Source organism: Desmodus rotundus, chromosome 6, assembly GCF_022682495.2.
Source record: "Desmodus rotundus isolate HL8 chromosome 6, HLdesRot8A.1, whole genome shotgun sequence".
Classification (NCBI taxonomy): domain Eukaryota; kingdom Metazoa; phylum Chordata; class Mammalia; order Chiroptera; family Phyllostomidae; genus Desmodus; species Desmodus rotundus.
The window spans coordinates 136,958,769-136,982,418 of record NC_071392.1 but is presented as its reverse complement, the minus strand read 5'-3'; the positions used below and the strand labels follow the sequence as shown (position 1 = coordinate 136,982,418).

General features: G+C 41.0%; 1 protein-coding gene across 7 annotated transcripts in view; it reads left to right on the top strand.

Moving 5' to 3' along the window:
• NINL (ninein like) overlaps nt 1-23,650 on the top strand; it is a 178,741-nt gene that overhangs the window by 1,286 nt on the left and 153,805 nt on the right. The window lies entirely within an intron of this gene.

Here is a 23,650-nt window from a genome sequence, read left to right as displayed (position 1 = left end):
GGGGGAGACTATGAAGCTAAATGGATTGGATAAAGTCAAGTGAGGCTCAAGGGCCCACCATCAACACTGTTAATAGGAAGGAGGGATTATGAGTGACACTGATTTTCTTATAAGAGGCCTTTGCTGTGGTTTCCAGGTTCCCACCTTGGACTTTGAATACTGTTAAAAGAAAAAGATTTTTAAAAAATAATGATAGTTAAAACTGGTCTACTAAACAGAACACTGTCAGCAGCCTTGCCGTTTTAATAGCTCTGTGCAAATATGTTATTAAAATTTTATTAAAAGAGAAATGCTAAGGCAGTTAGAGAAGCAGGCTACCACTGGGGTGCCCTTGCTGTTTCATTTATACATCATCTAGTGGTTTAAACTATTACAAATTTAACTGGTCTGTATTGGCAAATCCAAAACTGCTGTATGTGCTTAACTATAGTTTATATTCAATAAAAATTAGAGGATAATCATTATTACAGGATGAGAAAATAACCTTTTCCAAAGACCTTGAACATTTAATACCATTAAATTAGAAAGAGAACACTTTATAGAGGAAAAGTTAGGGTTTAAAATTGTTTTAATTGAGTTTATATAAACTTTGAAGGAAAACTTTTCCCCTAAATTGTATTCTTCAGAGGTGTTGAACTGATACTTGCTAACAGCATTTGTAAATCCCTACTGTTAGTGCATCCTTTGCTCTGAGCCCTTATGAATGTTTGGTGGTGGACAGTAGAATAACAAAGAATTGGAAAGTTCTAATCATAAATATTCAGGATATCCAGATCCTGCCCTTTTATGGTGATTGACTTTAGATGCCAGTTGGTGGATGGTTCTTTTTTATTTTACTTTTTCTTTGAAGATGAAACATGCATTTAAGAATTTAGGCATGTGAAAGGTCCCTCTGACCACATTCTTTCTACATTGGACACATAGGTTTGGGATTTGCCATAAAGAAGTGGCTGCTAGATATCTCTGTCCTTCTCTTTGAGCCAAAGAAGACAGGTCTAGAAAAAGGAGCCAAAACACAGTGTCCTGGCCTCACTCCTGACTAGAGTGAATGGTGCCGCCATCTTCCCTGGAAGGGCATTTCAGGTGCCATGGGCACTTTGCTTTCCAATTCTGTGGTTATTCTATAAAGGTTGAGTGGCAGTGACCGTAACTAGACTCTAGATTTGGGTTTAGCTTAGTTCTTGGTTTGAGGTACAAATTAGGAATTCAGGCCCAAGGCCAGAGATTTCATTAATCACAGCAAGGGGCCGAACCTTTGGGTCAGACTGCCTGGAGCTACTTGGAGGGTGGTGATAGCAGAAGGTTTTCCTTCCCCATCCTTGGGGTTAACCTTGAGACTCCTAGTAAGAGTTCTACACCAAAAGATTTTGACTGTTGTCTGAACCATGGGATAGAAATGCCTTATGGAGTATGTGCTCTTTTTTATTCTCTTGACAAAACTTGGAGCATGACTTTGCTGCCCCATGGTTGCACTTTTTTTTTTTTTTTTTTTTTGGTCTCTCTCAATCTTGGAATGTCCTTCTCTAGATGTTAAGGGATAAATAACTTCTAGTTTCTCAGTCTGGTTCATAGTCTGCCTTCAGTTGAAATCTTTTTTTTTCTAGTCAAATAAGCAAAAACCTTCCAGGTAATTCTGATGGACTCAAATTTGAGAAGCATTAGTATGTACCAGTTTTTGTGCGTTGACTGTTACTGGGTTGGCCAAAAGGTCCATTTAATTTTTTTCCATAAAAGACACCTTTTACATTTTCACCAATAACTTTGTTGATTTGGATATTTTGAGTATGTTGACTGTCTCCTGCTATTGGCATCTAATGGGTAGAGCCAGGGGTACTGCTAAACACCTTCCAATGCATAAGACAGCCCCACAGCAAATAATTTATTCAGCAAAATGTCAAAAGTACCAAGAAACTTTGCAAACCACTTCTGACATGTTCAATTAGTCACAGCACCTTCTCCATACACTGCACAAATATTTTTGCACTTGCGTTTATTGAAATATTGAAGGATAATATGCTGAAAAAGTTGCTTATTTTATTCCACCTTCAATATTAAAATACCTGCCCACAAATTCACCAATTTTGATAAGTTTTTAAAAAATTCACACTGATATCACTGCTGTTACAATAAAATCCACTAAATTGTTTCAAATGAAGTTAAAGCAACTAAGCACTACTATAGCCATCATACAGAAACAACTAAATGAACTTTTTGGCCATCCCAATATTTTGTATTTCATTACAGGAAACTGACAAATATTTTTGTGTTATGATATACTCTTTTTTTCTTTGTTATTATATTATTTTAAAAAAATTTATTGTTGTTCAATTATAATTGTTCCCATTTTCTCCCATTAATCTCCCCTGCCCTACCCACACCCCACCACCCACAATCAACTCACTTCTAGCCCACACCCACTGCCCCCCTCCCCGGTATCTTTGTCCATGGGACTCATATACATGTTCCTTGACTTCACCTTTCCACTTCTTTCCCCCATTGTGGCCCTCGCCCTTCCCCTATGGTCACTTGTCAGTTTGTTCTTTATTTCCATGTATCTGGTTGTATTTTGCTCATTTGTTTGTTTTTTTGATTAGGTTCCACTTAAAGGTGAGATCATATGGTATTTGTCTTTCACCACCTGGCTTATTTCACTTAGCATCATACTTTCCAGACCCATCCATGCTGTATGGAAGCGTAGAAGTTCCTTCTTTCTTTCTGCTGCGTAGTATTCCATTCTCCATGTGTACCACAGATTTTTTATCCACTCATTTACTGATGGGCACTTAGGTTCTAAAAATACCTATAGTACTGTGTTGATGAGGGATAAGGACATAAGCTGCTGGCAGGACTTTAAGTGGATATAACCTCTTAAGTAACGCCTTAAGTGGAGAGCATTTGGCCATATCCATCAAAATTTTAAGTGTACAGATCATTTGTTGCAGTATTTCTGTCATTAATATATCTTTCATATATCCTAGGACATTTGCTCAATGACCTGTGTACAAGAGTATTCATTGTAGCGTTGTTTCTAATAGTAAAGGATTAGAAATAACTTATGTCCATCAATTGAAAATTGGCTAAGCATGTGTGGTATATGCAGGTATAGAAGAGAATGAGTAAGATTTTCTTATACTATAATGATATTTACATTTGCGTTTTAATATATTTTTGAGTACATGAATGAAATAATATCCAGGTTGTGTTATCAGCAAAGAGAATGTCAGACTTTTATATCTACGTCATCTGATCAAACCATCTTTCATTTTGCACTGGGGAATGGAGTGGAACCTTTCAGTTTTCCTATAGTGGCTTGTAACTCAGCTTCATGTGGTTCATAAGAATTTGAAATTTTGAAAGTAAATTAAGATGGTCTCAGACTGGTATTGCCCCAGATAGCTACTAGCAGAAGCAAATTGAAAATCTTTTTTCCCCCCTCTCTTTTTTTATTGTTGTTCAAGTACAGTTGTCCAAATTTTCTTCCATTACTCTCCCCGGCCCTACCCACCCCATTTCCCACATTCAATCTATCCCCCACCCTTCTCTTTGTCCCTGGGTCCTTTGTACATGTTCCTTGACAACTCTTCCCTTTCTTTCCCCCTTTATGCCCCTCCCCCATCCCCAGTGGTCACTGTCAGTTTGTTCTTTATTTCAGTGTATCCGGTTATGTTTTGCTCACTTACCTGTTTTGTTGATTAGGTTCCACATATAGGTGAGATCATATGGTATTTGTCTTTTACCACCTGGATTATTTCACTTAGCATAATACTCTCCAGTCCCATCCATGCTGTCCCGAAGGGTAAGAGTTCCTTCTTTCTTTCTTCTGCGTAGTATTCCATTGTGTAAATTTTGATCCACTCATTTACTGATGGGCACTTAAGTTGCTTCCGGCACTTGGCTATTGTAAATTGTGCTGCTATGAACATTGGGGTGCATAGGTTCTTTTGGATTGGTGTTTCAGGCTTCTTAGGATATAATCCTAGCAGTGGAATTGCAAGGATAAAAGGCAGTTCCATTTTTAGTTTTCTGAGGAAATTCCATAGTGTTTTCCATACTGTTTGCACCAGTCTGCATTCCCACCAATAGTGCACTAGGGTTCCCTTTTCTCCACAACGTCTCCAGCATTTGTTGTTTGTTGATTTGTTTATGATGGCCATTCTCAATGGTGTGAAGTGGTATCTCATTCTGGTTTTCTTTTAATACTTAAATATATTTTATTGATTATGCTATTACAGTTGTCCTAATTTGCCCCCTTTATTCCCCCCACCCTGCGTACCTTATCCCACCCGCATTCCCCCCCTTTACTTTATGTCCATGGATCATATATATAAGTTCTTATATATAACCCACATCATTGGCTTCTACATTTCCTATACTATTTTGATGTGGATCCTGGCCAGCAGGATCCTGTTTTGTGGCTACAATAGACAAATATACATGGACTATAGAAATCCTGTGGAGGAAAAGGGATGGCATGGCCACTGTCTAACTGAGAGAGGGCGAGAGGGCTAGAGAGAGCCCAAGAGAGAGAGCTGACCCCTGCCTGGACAAGCTTTTATTGCTTTTCTGGGCACATTACATGGAGGATGGTCCTCATTTACTATGCACAGATTCACTGTAGGTGATTACCTTTTACAGACAACAAAGGACAGAAAGCTGCTAATTACTTCAAGAGAAGATGGTACAGCTCAAAGGGGGAAAGTGGTTGAACTGGTTACACTCCATATTTGGGTGGTTTAGCACAGACTTTAGGAATTAAAAGACACTTCGGTAAACATTTGCTGCCTCAATTTAGGGTGAGGGAGTTTTAGCAGAAGCAAGTCTCATAGCAGCCTAGGTACAATGCAGGCCTGATTCCCCATGGGAGAACCTGTCAGTGGGCATGGATCCCGCCTGCCAACCTCGCACCACGAAACATTTCCCACGCATGGAACAGTTTCCTATAATTCTCAACCTCACCATGTCTATCTTCTACCTACCATTTATGCTACCTACTCTCTGTACCTTTTCCCCCTCTCTTCCTACCCACTCCCCCAATGATAACCCTCCATGTGATCTCTATTTCTGTGATTCTATTCCTGTTCTAGTTGTTTGCTTAGTTTGTTTTTGGTTTTTGTTTTGTTGTTAATAACTGTGAGTTTGTTGTCATTTTACTGTTCATATTTTTTATCTTCTTTTTCTTAGGTAAGTCCCTTTAACATTTCACATAATAAGGGCTTGATGATGATGAACTCCTTTAACTTGACCTAACCTGGGAGGCACTTTATCTGCCCTTCCATTCTAAATGATAGCTTTGCTGGATACAGTAATCTTGGATGTAGGTCCTTGCCTTTCATGACTTTGAATACTCCTTTCCAATCCCTTCTTGCCTGCAATGTTTCTTTTGAGAAATCAGCTGAAAGTCTTATGGGAACTCCTTCATAGGTAACTGTGTCCTTTTCTCTTTCTGCTTTTAAGATTCTCTCCTTATCTTAAATCTTGGTTAATGTAATTATGATGTGCCTTGGTGTGTTCCTCCTTAGGTCCAACTTCTTTGAGACTCTGACTTCCTGGACTTGCTGGAACTCTATTTCCTTTGCAGATTGGAGAAGTTCTTCATTGTTTGTTCAAATAAGTTCTTAATTTCTTGGTCTTCCTCTTCTCCTTCTGGTACCCCTATGATTCAGATGTTGGAATGTTTAAAGTTGTCCTAGAGGTTCCTAAGCCTCTCCTCATTATTCTGAATTCTTGTTTCTTCATTCTGTTCTTGTTGAATGTTTATTTCTCCGTTCTGCTCCAAATTGTTGATTTGAGTCCCGGTTTGCTTCCCGTCACTGTTGGTTCCCTGTACATTTTCCTTTGTTTCTCTTATCATAGCCTTCATTTTTCATCTAATTTGTGACTATATTCAACCAATTCTGTGAGCATCCTCATTACTGGTGTTTTGAACCGTACATTCTGGTAGGTTGGCTATCTCTTCATCGTTTAGTTGTATTTTTTCTGGAGCTTTGATCTGATCTTTCATTTTGGTCATTTTTATTGTCTTGGCTGCCCGTTACATAATAAGGGGCGGACCCAAAGGTGTTTATTAGGGCAGGGTAACCCACGTCGCTGGGTTGTGATGTGGTCTGGATGAATGTTTCTTTTTTAACTCCTTAGTTGTCAGACTTCCATACATTTTGATTTTCTGTCAGTTGTGGTTGTTTCTTGTTTTTAAAGTTGTAGTTGTCCTTCTTTTATTTTGCCATGATGCACACTGTGTCTACCTATGTCTCCATCTTAGCTGGCAGTTGGAATTGATTCATTATGGTTTTAATGGGCATCTCTCTGATGGCTAGGAATATTGAGCATCTTTTCATAAGTCACTGTACCTTCTGTATGTCCTCCTTTGAGAAGTGCCTGTTCAAGTCCTTTCCCCATTTTTTAATTGGGTTGCTTGTCTTCTTAGAGAGGAGTTGTGTGAGTTCTTTATATATTTTGGAGATCAGACCCATGTCTGAGGTATCATTGGCAAATATGTTTTCCCATAAAGTTGGTTCTTTTTCATTTTAATGCTGTTTTCTTTAGCTGTGCAGGTTTTTATTTTGATCAGATCTCATTGGTTTATTCTTTCCCTATGTCCCTTGTTATAGAGGACATGTCAGTGAAAATATTGCTGTGTGGAATATCTGAGGTTTTCCTGCCTATGTTCTCCTAAACGACTTTTATGGTGTCACGACTTATATTTAAGTCATTTATCCACCTTGAATTTATTTTTGTGTATCGTGTAAGTTGATAGTCAAGTTTCTTTTTTTTTGCATGTAGCTGTCCAGCTTTCCCAACACCATTTGTTGAATAGGATATTTTTGCCTCATTTTATGCTGCTGCCCCCTTTGTCAAATATTATTTGACCATAGAGACTTGGGTTTATTTCTAGGCTCTCTATCCTGTTCCATTGTTCCATATGTCTGTTCTTATACCAGTACCAGGCTATTTTGATTACGGTAGTCTTGTAATACAGTTTGATATCACGTATTGTGAAGCCTCCTGCTTCGTTCTTCTTTCTCAAAATTGCTGCAGATATTCGAGGTAACTTATGGTTCCATGTACATTTTGATGTGTTGTATATCTGTGAAATATGCCATTGGTACTGTAATAGTTATTGCATTGAATCTATAAATTGCTTTGGGTAGTATGGACATTTTGATGATGTTTATTCTTGTGATCCATGAACATGATATATGTTTCCATTTTTTTGTGACTTCCTTAATTTCTTTCTTCAGTGTTGTATAGTTTTCTGAGTAAAGGTGTTTTACCTCCTTGTTTAGGTTCATTCCTAGGTATTTTATTTTTCTTGTTGCTATGTCAAATCAGATTTTTTTCCTGATTTCTGTTTATGATATTTCATTGATGGTATACAAAATGCCTATAATTTCAGAATATTGACTTTGTATCCCATGATCCTGCCAAATTCATATTAGGTCATGCATATTTTTCCTGGAGTCTATAGGGGTTTCTATATATAAATATCATATCATCTGCAAACAATGACAGTTTTGTTTCTTCTTTTCCAATTTGGGTGCCTTTATTTCCTTTCCTTGTCTGAATGGTGTGGCTAAGACTTCCAATACTATATTGAGTAGAAGTGGTAAAAGTGGGCAACCTTGTATGGTTCCTGATCTCAGTGGGAAAGTTTTTATTTTTGCCCATCAGCAATATTGGCCTGAAGTTTTCCTTCTTTGTTGTGAATTTATCTGGTTTGGGGATTAGGATGATGCTGGCTTCATGAACAGAGTTTGGGATTCTTCCATCTTCTTGGATTTTTTTGAACATTGCGAAGGATAGGGGTTAGCTCTTCCTTAAATGCTTTGTAGAATTCTACTGTGAAACCATCTGGCCCAGGGCTTTTGTGTGTTGGGAGTTTTTTGATTACTGCTTCAATTTCATCTGCTGTTACTATTCTGTTCAGGCTTTCTGCTTCTTCTTCATTGAGATTTGGAAGATTATATTTTTCTAGAAATTTGTCCATTTCACATAGGTTTTCAAATTTCTTGGCATAAAGTTCTTCATAGTAATTTCTTACAATTCATTGTATTCCTGTTGTATCAGTTGTAATCTTTCCTCTTTCAGGTCTGATTTCATTTATTTGGGTCCTCTCTCTCTCTCTCTCTTTTTTTTTTTTGATGAGTCTGCTTAATGGCTTGTCTATTTTATTTATCTTTTCAGAAAACCAGCTCCTAGATTTATTCTTCATTACAATTGTGTTTTTAGTGTGTATGTCATTTAATTTTGTCCTGATCTTTGTTATTTCCTTCCTTCTGCTTGCTCTGGGCTGTCTTTGTTGTTGTCCTTGGAGTTCTTGTAGGTGTAGGGTTAGGTTTATTTGAAGTGTTTCTGTGTTTTTTAGGTAGGCCTGTATCACTATAAACTACCCTGTCAGTACTGCCTTTGCTGTGTCCCATAAGTTTTCGGGTTGTTGTGAGTTGATTTTCATTTGTTTCCAGAAACTTTTTGATTTCTTGCTTGATCTCATTCTTGACCCATTCATTGTTTAGTTTCATTCTTCAATCACCATCAGTTTGACTGTTTTTGAGTTTTTTCGTTGAACTTGGTTTCTAGTTTCAGTCCGTTGTGGTTGGGGGAAATGCTTAATATCATTTGAATTTTCTTGAATTTATTGAGGCTTGTGTTGTGTCATGTCATGTGGTCTTTCTTTGAAAATGTTCCATTTGCATTTGAAAAGAATGTGTGTTTTGCTTCTTTGGGATGAAAGGCTCTATATATGTCAGTTAATTCTATTTCATCTAGGGTATTCTTAAGTGGCACAATATCCTTGTCGATATTTTGTTTGGAAGATCTGTCCATATTTGACAGTGGGTTGTTAAAGTCCCCTGCCATAATTGTGTAGCTCTCAATATCTTTCTTGAAGTCCTCCAAGATTTTCTTTATGTATTTGGATGCTCCTATGTTGGGAGCATATATATTTACAATATTTATGTCTTCTTGGTGGATTCTTCCCTTGAGTATTATGAAGTGACCATCCGGGTCTTTTTTTGAAATCTATGTTGTCTAATATGAGTATTGCTACCCCAGCTTTTTCTTCCTGTCCGTTTATTGAAAATTTGTTTCCAGCCCTTCATTTTCAGTCTGTGTAGGTCTTTTGTCCTGAGGTGGGTCTCTTGTAGGCAGCATATATGTGGGTCATGCTTTCTTGTCCACTCAGCTATGTCTTTTGATTGGAACATTTAATCCGTTTATATTTAAGGTTATTATTGATAGGTACTTATTCATTGACATTGTTTCGTACCTGTGTTCCTGTCTCTCTCACTCTTTTACTTCATTTTCTTAAAGCAGTTCCTCTAACATCCCTTGCAGAACTGGTTTGGTGGAGGTGTATTCTTTTAGACTTCTTTTGTCTGGGAAGCTCCTTATATGGCCTTCCATCTTAATTGAGAGCTTTGCTGAGTAAAGTATCCTTGGTTGCAGGCCTCTGGTTCTCATGACTTGTACTATTTCTTGCCATTCACTCTGGCATGGAGCGTTTCCATTGAGAAGTCAGCTGCTAGCCTTATTGGGGCTCCCTTGTATGTTACTTCCTGTTTCTCCCTTGATGCCTTTAAGATTCTCTCTTTGTCATGGAATTTTGCCATTTTAATTATGATGTGTCTTGAAGTGGGCTTCTAGGTTTCCCTTGATTGGGATTCTCTGTGTTTCTTGGATGTGTGTGACTTTTTATCTCATCAAATTAGGGAAGTTTTCTGTCATTCCTTTTTGAAACAGGTTTCTGTCCCTGCTCTTCTTTTTCCTCTTTTGGCATCCCTATTATATAGATATAAGTATGTTTCATGTTGTCCTGCATTTCCCTTAACCCTTCTGTGTTCTTTCTGAGTTTCTTTTCTTTTTCTTGCTCTTTCTGGGTTTTTTTTTCACCTTCTACTCCAGCTCACTGATCAGATCCTCTGCTTCATTTAGCCTGCTTTTGATTCCTTCTACTGTGTTCTTCAGTTATTCAGAAATTCAGAATACAATTCAGAAATTGTATTCTTCGTTTCCTCTTGGTCCTTGTTGATAGTTTCTATTTCCTTTTTCATGTTGATATAGTTTGCAGTGAGTTCATTGTAGTTTCCCTGCAGTTTTTGGTAATTCTTTGTGAGCTCATTGAGCTTTCTGATAACCATTGCTTTGAACTCAATATCTGGTAGTTGACTTTCCTCTATTTCTGTTAGCATTCTTTCTGAGGCTTTCTCCCTTCCTTTCATTTGGAGATTGTTTCTTTGTCTTCCCATTGTTTGTGAAAGTCTTCTTGTTAACCTCTGCTTCTTAAGTTGATCTCTTCTGAATCCCTGGGTTTCTGGTATGAACTTCTATGGTAGAGGACCTGTGAGATTCAGTGGTGCAGTCCAGTTGATCTCCTGAGTTCAGTGGTCTTGGGCTGTCATTTATGTTGGCCTTTGTATGTCTTTGGGTTTTGATTGTTGTTGGGTCTTTCTTTGGTGGGTTCTTTCCTCCAGCTGATTAACTGAAGGTCACTCCGTCCACCACATCTTGTATTCTGTTGTGAGAGTGTGGACAGGTTGTGTTGATGCTGGTTCTCTTGGTTGTACAGGGTTTTGAGGCTTCACTGTCGCTCCTGCTCAGTTTTTTGTTCTAAGTAATTTCTCCAGTATTTAGTTGTATTTCCTTATCTGTCCTGTGTTGAGGTTAGTGCAGCTTCCACTCCGTCCTTCACCTTCTTCCATTGCTATCTCTTGGTGGTTCCTTTGTTGGTTTACTCTTCTAGCCGGGATACTGGTGTTCACAGCTCCCACCTACTCTTTTTTGTGATCAGTTGGAGGGAGAAGGCAAAAATGATTTAAGACAGCAGGAGTGTATTATATGGCATTTTAAGTACCAATCGGTAGAGAAGAGATGGGAGATCCTTTGGATATGTATAGTGTTAACCATGATATTTCACCAAACTATCCAGTTTTTAGAAAGGGTGGAAAAAAGATAAGACTCTTTTTAGGGGCAGGGAAGGATTGCAAGTCAGATCTAGAAAGCAGCGAGCTTGTTGGAGGTCAGATTATGAGATAAAGTACGAGTAAAGAATACAAAATAGGTGGAGTGTGCCAGAGAATAGAGTTAACCACCATAGTAGTAAAGTTCAGGAAACAGTGCAGTGAGCTAAGATCTGGGAGGGGTGCTATGTAGTATTTACAATCATATGGAACAGCAATTATTTACATAGTAATGGAACAACAGTAATATGACAGATCTATGGGATGTGAATAACAAGAATAGGAAGTACAGGACCTAGAGTGTTGTGCTATTGGAACACAAGTGAAGTGAAAGATGGAAAATTAAAAATACACTGTGAAAGAGAGAAGAAGGGAAACCAGTCAAACACTGCAATTTAACAAACCAAGTGAAGAAAACTAAACAGAAAGACGGGAAATACAAAAATACTAATAAAATAAAAGATGTAAGAATAATGAAAAATAATAATAATACAAATATACCATAACTTGCAAGTTTTCTGGGGTAGCAAACTGAAATTTGTATCACTGGCTCAGTTATTGGGATGACGCCTCTTTGGGTCTAACTCTGGTCTTTTCACAGCTGCAGGTTTTATTGTCTCACTTGTGGGAATTTTTAAGAAAAAGGAAGGAAGGAAGAAGGAATTTTAAAAAAAGAAAAAGCCTTCTGCCTGCTTTAAAGCAGCCAAGCCAGTTCTTCCGGTCTTCCTGGCTGCAGCAGGCTGAGAAGGGATTGGTTTTGCTTTTCTCCCTTCCTGAGCCGCACTAGCACTCTTTGCTGTTGCCCAGCCTCCAGCCCAGTTCCTCAGTTCACTACTGGGCCCCCAGTGCCCTTCTGTTCCCAGCCTATGCCTTCAGTCCACCAGTTGTGCTGTCCTTTATGTGTATCAGTTAGGGGCAACTCACACACCACCTTCTCACTCTGCTGTCCTAGATGCTAGGGACTCTCAGCGCTCCTTCACGATAGTTCAGACCCCCCACTGAGTTAAGTCTTTCCAGGTATTTCTGACTTCCTATGGTTTGCAGCTCTCTTCTGTGGATGCTTCTCCTTCCTCTTAGAGGGCCAGTCGTCCCTGAAGGGTCCTGGGCACAGGGGCTGGGTGGGAGGTGCCTCTGGGCAGCAGCATCAGGCGCACTCCCTCCTGGGGCTGAGGGCCTCTGCTGCTGCTGGGGCCTGATGGACAGCCATATACTGCCCCGGGGTCTTAGAGTGTGAGCTACTGGCAGGGCAAAGGTAGGGGCTCAGAGGGTGGGGCTGGCTGCTGTGGGAGAATTCCCCAAACAGCCCCTGCTGGGTGCCTCTTTTTTCTCTTTTTCTTTTTGGAAAATTCCTCCTGTTCAAGCCTGCCACTCCAAACAAGCGCCTGGCCTCTCACACAGCCCCACTCTCCAACTACACCGGGGACTGATCAGGTCAGGGTCCATCATTGCCCAACTCTTCCCAGCCGGCATCCGCAGTCTCAGTGCATACATGCCTCCCCTGTGTGTTTGCCACTTCGTCCTTATTCCCCACCCTGTGACTTCAAGCATCCAGGTCCTTCCTGATTCTGCTCAAACCTTGTTTGTCAGGGGAGGGAGCCGTTGACCTGGCTCTCTCCCTAGAATCCTGTGGCAGACCCAGTGGGCACTGGGCCTGGGGCTGCAGCCACCCTGGTCCCTGTGCTGGTCCCAGGGACCTTATTGTCCTGAAGCAGTCTCCTTATCATCTGATTTTTCAATGTCCTCTACTGTTTTTGGTCTCCAATCTTCATATATGCTGGGGTACCGTTGGCTATTCACTCTGTTCCTCAGAAGATTGGGTAGATGTTTCACCCATGCGCAGGGGGAAGTGAACTCTGCTCCCTCATTACTTTCACTGCACATTGGAAAATAGATACAGAGTAAAACTAGTAAAAGATGCATTCCTGTGCTCCAGAGTTTATGGTCTAAAAATAAACTATACTTATTAGCCCTTGTGTTTACACTTTATGCTATTACATGAGTGCTGGTGAGGCCAGAGTCTTGGCTTGCCAGGGGCACTTTAGCATCACTGTTTTCCTGTCAGAATTCCATATGTGAAATCAAGGCCAGTTGGCTGCTCAGGGAACAGAGGTGAAAATGTTGTGTAAGTTAGTCGAGTATGGTTTTGTTATCGAGTATTGCTGGATGGGTTTTCCCCTTACGTCTTCCATGCCAGTGTTTGCCAGTGGTTTTAGAAATTCTGAGGTCTGGGCTTAGTCCAGAAAAATGGTTGAGTACTGCTTCCAGGCACAGAGCAAAAGCACCAATTGTACCCTTGCTCTAGGTGTCGGGATGGTAGGGGGCGCAATACCACTGTAACTGACTCAAGCTATGTGTAAAGAGTACTGTGTCCACTTTTAAAGTAAATTTGAATTAACTGATTTTTCTTCAATATAGAATTTCTAAAGTTGAAGGAATCTTTAAGTTAGTGCCCTCCTTGTACACCGGAAGAAACTAAGGCCCAACCAGCTATTAATGGAATCAGGCTGAGGTGGTTGGTCCTCTGACAGGAGCACACTGCCTCTGACAGGGTGACTGGTTCACATTCTTAAATGAGGGCACGTATGCATTCCATTAATTGTACCTGATTCCAGACTTGGGAGCAGAACATTTCTGTTATATCTCTTGTACTCTACTGGTCTATCTCGAATTTACATAGAATTTACATAGCTATTGAGTAATTGCTTATTTCTTCAAAAAGATCTTTGTGACAAAACTTGTAATAAGATACTCTTTACCCCTATCATATTAAAAAAACAAACCAAAAGTTTGATAGCATCTTGTGTTGCCCAAGGATGGGGAAACGGGCACTCTCATACATTGCTCATATGATTGTAAGTTGGTTTATGTTCTGTGGAAGGCAATTTAGCAGTATCGGTCACAACTGAAAAGATACATACTGTTGAACAATGGTTGTTGGCGCCAACTCAATGCCAACAGGAATCCCCAATTTGGAGTGTGGTGAAGAAGAAAACTATTCAACTCAAACAGCTTAATTGTGATACTCTGAGGCTCTGAAAATAGCACAGCTATGAGGTGCCCCTGGGGCCAGGCTCCTCTCTGACTAGACAGCTCTGCTCCTCACTGGTCTGCTCTGCTCCATGCTGGTCTGCTTTGCCCTGCACTGGTCTCCTTTGCTCTGCCTCAGTGAGAGTTCCTTGGTGTTTCAGCTCAACTGGGGAAGTGCAGTCTTTGGTGAAAAGGGAACTGTGCTCCTAGAGCCAGAGGGATGCTGACAGAAGTCCTTATCTCTGGTTCCTGCAAATGAGGACTCCAAAACCTTGCAGTTTGGAGGGCTGGAAGATGGTGGCTGAATAGGTGGAAGTTGAGTTCACTTGCTCCTGCCCCAACCCAGATTTTTGGCTGATATTCTAACAATGAACCTGAACAATCAACAGCATCTTAGCTGATATGAAGTTTTGAAGCCAAGGAGTATAGAAGATGCTTTGTACTATCCAGTAAGGGGATTTTATAAGTTGAAGGGGAAATACCCTGTTCATGGCTCCTGTAGAATCAGACACCAGACAGAAATCTCAGCTTTGGAGCTTCCTCCCCTTTTGGAGCAGGAAGTCTTAGTCCCAGTCAGGGATCCCCAACCTTAATCGGGAGTGACTTGGGGTAATATACTGAGTCTGTGAGACCCACGCTACACACACACAGCAAGCCGCACATCCATAGCGATAGTGCCAACGTGGAGATCTCCAGATAGAGACTCAGACTCCTAAGTGAACAGGTTGCCACCCCTGGGTCAGTCAGAAGTACCTACAGGCCACAGCCAGCCATGACTTTGAGAGACATTTTTCTTTTTGGGAAGGTTGTATTCATGGAGAACCAAACAGTGACTCAGTACTGTGGTGTAAGTAGCGCATAGAGACTTTTTAAAACGAACTAAAACGTGGGTGGGCAAGGACCCCACACACACCTGCTCTGCCAGCAGGGCACATTGAAATCACAATTACAGAGTGCCCTTCCCTTTGAACTGTGTGGCCATGAAAATCCAGTAATAGGGAGGGAAGGGGAGGCTGTGGGGTCTCCAATGGCGGATGCAATGAGGTTCCACCACACCTGTGAAAGACAGAAATCGCAAATCAGTGTGAAGTGCTTCTATGGTTTGGGTACCAGGCTGAAGAGTTCATTATACAATCTCAGACTAAGAGAATAACCATGCTGATGCAGTAGGGCTTCTGAGATTGGCAGAGAGCAGTTGCACAAAGGAAATCACTGACTGCTGGTAAAGAACAGGGGGTAATCAAAAGATAGATGTTGTTGAGTGGATGGGGAGAGAGAACCAGTTTCCTCGCTCTCAAGCATATGGAATGTGCCCCTCCTCCTACCGTGAGCTAAGCCTACTGCTGCTGCTCCAGCTGCAGAACGAAACATAGCAAAATGGGAAAATTGTGTTTTTTTGACCTGTCCTAGCCTTCTCTCAGCTGGGCCAAGACATGCTGGATCTATAGGTTCTTTCCCACTGAGACCATCTGGGCAGAGAGATCAGAAATTTGCATAATGCAGGGGGTAGTCCAAAACAGAAATCTTGCTGAGTGGACTGGAAAAGAAAACCATTCACCCCACTCTCAAGTGTGAAGGTGGTGCTCCAGCCCCCAGCATGAGCTAACCCAGCTGCTGCTGTTGCAACTGCAGAGAGGAACCTGGTGGAATGGGAAAACTGTTTTTTCACCTGTTCGGAACTTTTCTCAGTTGCGCAAGCCACTCTTGATATTCAAAGCCATGCTGGATCTTTAGGTCCTTTCTCACTGTGACCAGCTGGGCACAGAGATCAGGAATTTGCACAATTAGGGATTTTCTAGGCTCAACACAGATCAGCTTGCAAGCAACCAGGGGCTGCATGGAATAGAGGGCTCTGTACTGTGTCTCCTGCAAATGTTGTGTGCTGGGAGTCACATGTATGAGAGTTGAGCCCTGAGATACTTTCCAGAGAGGCAAAGCCCCATGTGGTCTAAAATCCCTAGGAAAGGGAAAGGAATGCTTGTCCCCCATATTGCAGGATTTCAGGCACCACCCCCAAAGGGGAAACTCTGCAGAACAGCCTGGCCAGGTCCAAGATTCCCCCACTGGTTGTATTGCCACAGGGAGAAGAAAGAGAAACTCCAAACAGAGACTTTCAAAATATGAAAATTTTGGATATCTCCTGGAGCAGGACAGAGAGCTTAGCTTCCTACTGAGGGCTTGGATGAAAAACAAAGTCTAGCTACCACCTGCAGTGTGGTCTTGTCTCAGCCCAAGTGGGAGGCCTCTTGGATCTATCCCCTGAAGTCCAGAACTGCTGAGCTCACTCCTGCAAAGGGGAAAGTTGAATGTACTCATCCTGAGCCAACAGTGATCCCCCTTGAGGAAGCGAAAGCTGAATCTCTGGCAAAGATTGAAGGGGTTGGCTCTGAATAGTGGGTACTCTCCCCTCACGGAGTGCCCTACAGACTGCAATTTCAACAAAGTGTAAACCTATAAGCCCTAATTAAACAGACCTGGTCTCACCTTACAGACTCTCATCAAAAGGCTCTGTAGAGAAATCAAGCAAACACAGGGAAGGGCAGAGAGTTTTAAAGAGGGAGATCAACCCTGGGGAGCCTCAGCCCTAATACAGAGCTGCCATTAGCTCCAAGCAGGAAAGATCTGACCCTTTGAAACAGATGAAACAGCTAACTCTTTAGAAACTATTCAGTACTGGAAATAATCTGGGACTGACCAAGAAGGGTGGCACAGGGATGTGGGAACACACGCACCATCTTCCCTGAAGTCTAAACAGCCCCTCCCAAGTGAGATCCAGGGGTCCTATCTCCCAATTGCACCAGAAGCCCTCTCAGAAACAGAAGGGTCAGCAGTTAGGCTAGACTAACAGCAGGACTGCAGATAGTGGCTGGTGGAGGTGGTACCTGTAGTGCTTTCGGTCATTAGGTGATCCACCTTAGGACCCTGTGCTGATAAAATGCCAGCAGTGTAGAGCAGCAAGGACCATCTCAGAAGCAGCCAAGCCTGACAAGCCTGAAGGAGACAGCCACAGAGAGCCACAGACAGGGGATCACCAGTAGCCTCGAACAAGCTGCCTAGAGCTAGATGGGGACAGCATCTGACATTGGCTTACACCAGCTTCAGACTGGAATTGTATCCAGAAGGAGAACTCAGTAGGCAAGCACTAAACTATGCTGAGATGAATTCACTTCTTTCTTTTCCATTATTAGCATAATTTTTTCTTCTACTTTTCTTTTTAACATTTTTATTTTCTTCCTATTTGTTCCTATTTTTCACTATTTTTTATTTCAGAGCTCATATTTTGCTCTTCCCTTTTTTTAAAGATTTTATTTATATATTTTTAGAGAGAGGGGAAGGGAAGGAGAAAGAGAGTAAGAGAAACATCAATGTGTTGTTGCCTCTCATGTGGCCCCCACTGGGGGACCTGGCCCACAACCCAAGCATGTGCCCTGACTGGGAATTGAACTGGTGACCCTTTGGTTCACACCTCATGTTCAGTCCACTGAGCTACACCAGCCAGGGCTGCTCTTCCCTTTTCTTACTTCATTTACCTTCTTCCCTTTTTTAAAAAAAATTTTAATTTTTTTTATTTTTTATTTTTATTTTTTATTTTTTTATTCAGTTACAATTGTCTGCATTTTCTCCCCATCCCTCCACCCCACCCCAGCCAGTCCCACCTCCCTCCCTCACCTCTACCCTCCCCCTTGATTTTGTCCTTGTGTCCTTTATAGTAGCTCCTATAGACCCCTCTCCCCAATATCCCCTCCTCACTCCCCTCTGGCTATTGTTACATTGTTCTTAATTTCAATGTCTCTGGTTATATTTTGTTTGCTTTTTTGTTTTGTTGATTATGTTCCAGTTAAAGGTGAGATCATATGGTATTTGTCCCTCACCGCCTGGCTTATTTCACTTAGCATAATGCTCTCAAGTTCCATCCATGCCATTACAAAGGGTATAAGCTCCTTCTTTCTCTTTGCTAATTTAAATTGTATTTTTCCCTTTCTTTGACCTTTTGTGGTAACTTATTTCTATTCCTTATGCTTATTATTTCTCCTCCCCCGTACTCTCATAATCATTTTTCTTCCTTTAGTCATCACATACTGTTTTTTTCTTTCATACAACATTCTTTATTTTTACCCTATTTAATCTTTGCCCATTTGTCATTGATATTGCTGTTGTTGTTGGGGAGTAGTTTTGCTTATGTGGGTTTTGTTTTCTGCATTGTTTAGTTTTGTTCTGTCAGCACCCGTACAACAGCATACAAGATGTGGTGGGGGCTGAGACATTCATCAGCCAGCCAGAGAGGACAACCCACCAATGAAAGGGCCAACAACATTCAAAACCCAAATACCACAGGGTAGCTCATATAAACTGCATAAAGTGTATCCCTAGAGCATCCAGCTCAGGAGATTAAGAAGACTGTACCACTGAGTCCTACAGGACTCCTACCACATAAGGCTATTCCACAAAGACATGGAGTCAAAGTAGATCAGTCTAATACATAGAAGCAAACAAAAACAGTCAGCTAAAATGGGGAGACAAAGAATAACACCCATTCAAAAGGAAGGGAAAAATCCCCAGAAAAAGACCTAAGTGAAATGGAGGCAAGCAATTTATCAAACATAGAGTTCAAAGTAATTGTTATAAGGATGCTCAAGGAACTTAGTGAGAACTATAAGGAACTTAGTGGGAACTATATCAGCATGAAAAAGAGCATAGAAACTATGAATAAGAACCAGGTGGGAATGAAGCATACAATATCTGAAATGAAGAATATACTTGAAGGAATTTAAGTAGGCTAGATGAAGTAGAGGGTCAAATCAGTGAGTTGGAAGAGAATGTAGAAAAAACACTGAATTAGAGCAAGAAAATGAAAAAACATTTTAAAAGAATGAGGGTAGTTGCAGGGATCTTTGGGACGACATGAAACGTAACAATATTCACACCATAGGGATACCAGAATGAGAAAAACGGAAGTAAGAGATAGAAAACCTGTTTGAAAAAATAATGACTCAAAAATTTCCTAAGTTTCTGAAGGAAAAAGACACACAAGTTCAGGACCCACACAGAATCCCACTCCAGATGAACATAAAAAGGCTCTTTCCAAGACACATCACAATTAAAATGGAAAACTTTAAAGACAGAGAGAATCTTAATGGCAGCAAAGGAGAAACAGACAGTAACATACAAGGAAGCTGTAATAATGGTTTGAGCTGATTTCTCAACAGAAACACTACATGCCAGAGGGACCGGCATGAATTATTCCAAGTAATGAAAAGCAAGGGCCTGCAACAAAGATTTCTCTATAGCAAGGCCCTCATTTAAAATAGGATGTGATCAGCGGCCTGGACACCCACACCTAAAACCCCGAGTGGGCGTGCACTCTGATCAGTCGACCGGGCCCACACACCTGAAACCTCAGGTGGATGCGTAACCTGATCAGCAGCTTGGTTGCCGAGAGCACATGCCCAAAGCCGGGGGTCCGTGCGTAACCCAATCAACAGCCTGGCTGCCAACGGGTGACCACACAGGAAGCACCGGGTCTGAAGAATTCCCACCTAGCCCCTGTGCACAGAGCCCAGAAGGGCCTACTTGCTCTCTAGGAGGAAGGCAGAACGCCCAGCAGAGGGGAGCAGCAGTCTTTGAGCTACGGGAGACTGAAGTCCCTGGAAAGACTTGACCCAGTAGGGGTCTGAACTACCCTGAAGGAGCACTGCAAGCCCCTAGCATCTACAACAGCAAAGAGCAAGAAGGTGGAGTGTGAGTTGCCCCTAATTGGCACACCTCAAGGACAGCACAATTGGTGAACTAAAGGCCTAGGGGGGAGCAGAAGGACCCTGAGGAACTGGACTGGAGGCTGGACCAAAGAGTGTGGCTCAGGAAGGGAGAAAAGTGAAACCAATCCCTCCAACCATCCCTTCCCATTTCACAGACAGGAAGAACAGCAGAAATAACCGGACTGGTTTAAAGCCAGCAAAAGACTTTTTTTTTTCCCTTTCCCCCTAATTCCTTCTTCCTACCTGTTCTTCTTTCTTCCTTTATTCCTTCTTCCTTCTATCCTTTACTTTTTTATTCCTTCTTCCTGCCTTGTTTTAATTATTTTTTTGCTTTAATTTTTCTTAAAATTCCTTGTTCTTTCCTCCAATCTTTTTTTATTCCATCTTCGAGCCTTCCTTCCTTCCATTCCTTTTCTATTCCTTTTTCCTTCCTTCCCTTCTCCTTATTTTTTTCTTCTTTCTCCTTTTCCCACAGGTGAGACAATAAAACCTGGAGCTCTAAAGACACCAGAGTTACACCCATAAACGTCACCTCAAGACCAGTGAGCTCAGGAGATTAAGGAGATGGCACCACTGAATCCCACTGGCATTCTACCATAGAAGTTCATACCATAAACCCAGGGAGTCAGAACAGATCAATTTAAGCATAGGCTAACAAGAAGAGTATGACAAACAATGGGAAGACAAAGAAACAACCCCCAAATGAAAGGAAAGGAGTAAGCCTCAAAAAGAATGCTAACTGAAAAAGAGGTAAGTCAACTATCAGATACTGAGTTCAAAGCAGTGGTTATCAGGAAGCTCACTGAGCTCACAGAGAACTACCAGAAACTACAGGGAGACTACAATGAACTCACTGCAAAGTATGTCAACATGAAAAAGGAAATAGAAACTATCAACAAGGACGAAGGGGAGATGAAGAATACAACTTCTGAACTGAAAAACATAGTAGAAGGAATGAAAAGCAGACTTGATGAAGCAGAGGATCGGATCAGCGAGATGGAGGACAAATAGAAAAAAACACCCAGAAAGAGCAAGAAAAGGAAAAGAGGCTCAGAAAGAATGAAGAGGGATTAAGGGAAATGCAGGACACCATGAAACATAATGATACCCGTATAATAGGGATACCAGAAGAAGAAGAGCATGGGATAGAAAACCTGTTTGAAAAAGTAATGATGGAAAATTTCCCTAATCAGAGGAGAGAAAAAGTCACCGAAATCCAAGAAACACAGAGAGTCCCAAGCAAGAGGAACCCAAAGAGGCCCACTGCAACACATATCATAATTAAAATGGCAAAATTCCAAGACAAACAGAGGATCTTAAAGGCAGCAAGGGAGAAACAGGAAGTGACATACAAGGGAGCCCCAATAAGGTTAGCAACTGACATCCCAATGGAAATGTTCCAGGCCAGAAGAGAATGGTAAAAAATATTCCAAGTAATGAGAACCAGATGCCTGCAACCAAGGCTACTTTCCCAGCCAGGCTCTTAATCAAGAAGAAGGCCAAATAAAGAGTTTCCCAGACAAAAGTCTAAAAGAATATACCTCCACCAAACCAGCTCTGCAAGAGATGCTAAAGGGACTGCTTTAAGGAAAGGAAGGAAAAGAGAAAGAGAGAGCAACACAGGTATGAAAAAATGGCAATGAATAACTACCTATCCATAATATCCTTAAACGTAAATATATTAAATGCTCCGATCAAAAGACATAGAATAGCTGAATGGATAAGAAAACATGACCCAAACATATGCTGCCTACAAGAGACCCCTCTCAGGACAAAAGACCTACACAGACTGAAAGTGAAGGGATGGAAACAAATTTTCCAAGAAAACAGACAGGAAAAAAAAGCAGGGGTAGCAATACTCATATCAGACAAAATAGACTTCCAAAGAAGGGCCATAAAGAGAGACCCAGAAGGTCACTTCATAATACTCAAAGGAAGAATCCACCAAGAAGACATAAACATTGTGAATATATATGCACCCAACATAGGAGCACCCAAATACATAAAGAAAATCTTGGAGGATTTCAAGAAAGATATTGAAAGCAACACAATTATAGTAGGGGACTTTAACACCCCACTGTCAAAAATGGACAAGTCTTCCAAACAAAATATCAAGAAGGATATTGTGTCACTGAACAATACCCTAGATGAAATGGACTTAACTGATATATATAGAGCCTTTCATCCCAAAGAAGCAAAATACACAATCTTTACAAGTGTCCATGGAACTTTTTCAAAGATAGACCACATGATAGGACACAAAGCAAGCCTCAACAAATTGAAGAAAATTGAAATCATATCAAGCATTTTCTCTGACCACAAGGGACTGAAACTACAAACCAACCCCAAAGGAAAAAACCCCAAACACTCAAAATCATGGAGATTGAATAGCATGCCATTAAACAATGAATGGGTCAAGAACGAGATTAGGGAAGAAATCAAAAACTTTCTGGAAACAAATGAAAATGAACTCACAACAACCCAAAACCTATGGGACACAGCAAAGGCAGTCCTGAGAGGGAAGTTCATAGCAATACAGGCCTACCTTAAAAAGATAGAAACATTTCAAACAAACAGCCTAACCCTACGCCTACAAGAACTCGAGGAACAACAACAAAGAGAGCCCAGAGCAAGCAGAAGGAAGGAAATAACCAAGATCAGAGCAGAGTTAAGTGACATAGAGACTAAAAGCACAATTCTAAGGATCAATGAATCCAGGAGCTGGTTCTTTGAAAAGATAAACAAAATCGACAAGCCTTTAAGTAGGCTCATCAAGAAAAAAAGAGAGAGGGTCCAAATAAATACAATTCAAAATGAAAGAGGAGAGATTACAACTGATACCAAAGAAATATAAAGGATTGTAAGAAATTACTACAAAGAACTGTATGCCAAGAAATTTGAAAACCTGGCTGAAATGGACACATTTCTAGAAAAGTATAATCTTCCAAAACTAAATGAAGGAGAAGCAGAACACCTGAACACACCAGTAACAGCAGATGAAATTGAAGCAGTCATCAAAAATCTCCCAACACACAAATGCCCTGGACCAGATGGTTTCACAGGAGAATTCTACAAAGCATTTAAGGAAGAGCTAACCCCTATCCCTCACAGACTATTCGAGAAAATCCAAAAGGATGGAAGACTCCCAAACTCTTTTTATGAAGCCAGCATCATTCTAATCCCAAAACCAGATAAAGACACAACGAAGAAAGAAAACTTCACGCCAATATCGCTGATGAACATAGACGCTAAAATTCTCAACAAAATATTGGGAAACCGCATCCAGCAATACATTAAAAAGATCCTACACCATGACCAAGTGGGATTCATCCCAGGGATGCGAGGATGGTACAATATTCAGAAATCAATAAACATAATACATCACATCAAGAACAGCAAAGACAAAAATCACATGATCATATCAATAGATGCAATAAAAGCATTTGATAGTCCCTGACGAACTGAAAGCTAATTACATAAATATAATATCATGTAACAGAATAATTTACAATTTCTTGAATCTTGTATAAAAATAATGTTTCTACCAGTTATAGAAATATTAGTAGACAGTTTCTTTTGCTCCAAGGCTTTCAGTATGTCATCACATTATATTTGGCCTCCCTAATTTTTCATGAGAAGTTAGCTGTTGTTTTGGAGGATGGCAGCAAGGTAGGTGGGAGGAGAGTCTACTTCCCCCTGTGCACAGGTGGAACACCTGGCTGATCTTCAGAGGAGCAGAGTGAACAGCCAACACTATCCCAGCATATATGAAGGTTGGAGGCCAAAATTGTAGAGGACATTGAAAAATAGACGATAAGGAGATTGCTTTGGGACAGTAAGGTCCCTGGGACCAGGGCGGGGGCTAGGGCTGCTGCAGCCCCAGGCCTGGCACTTGCTGGGCCTGCCGCAGGAGTC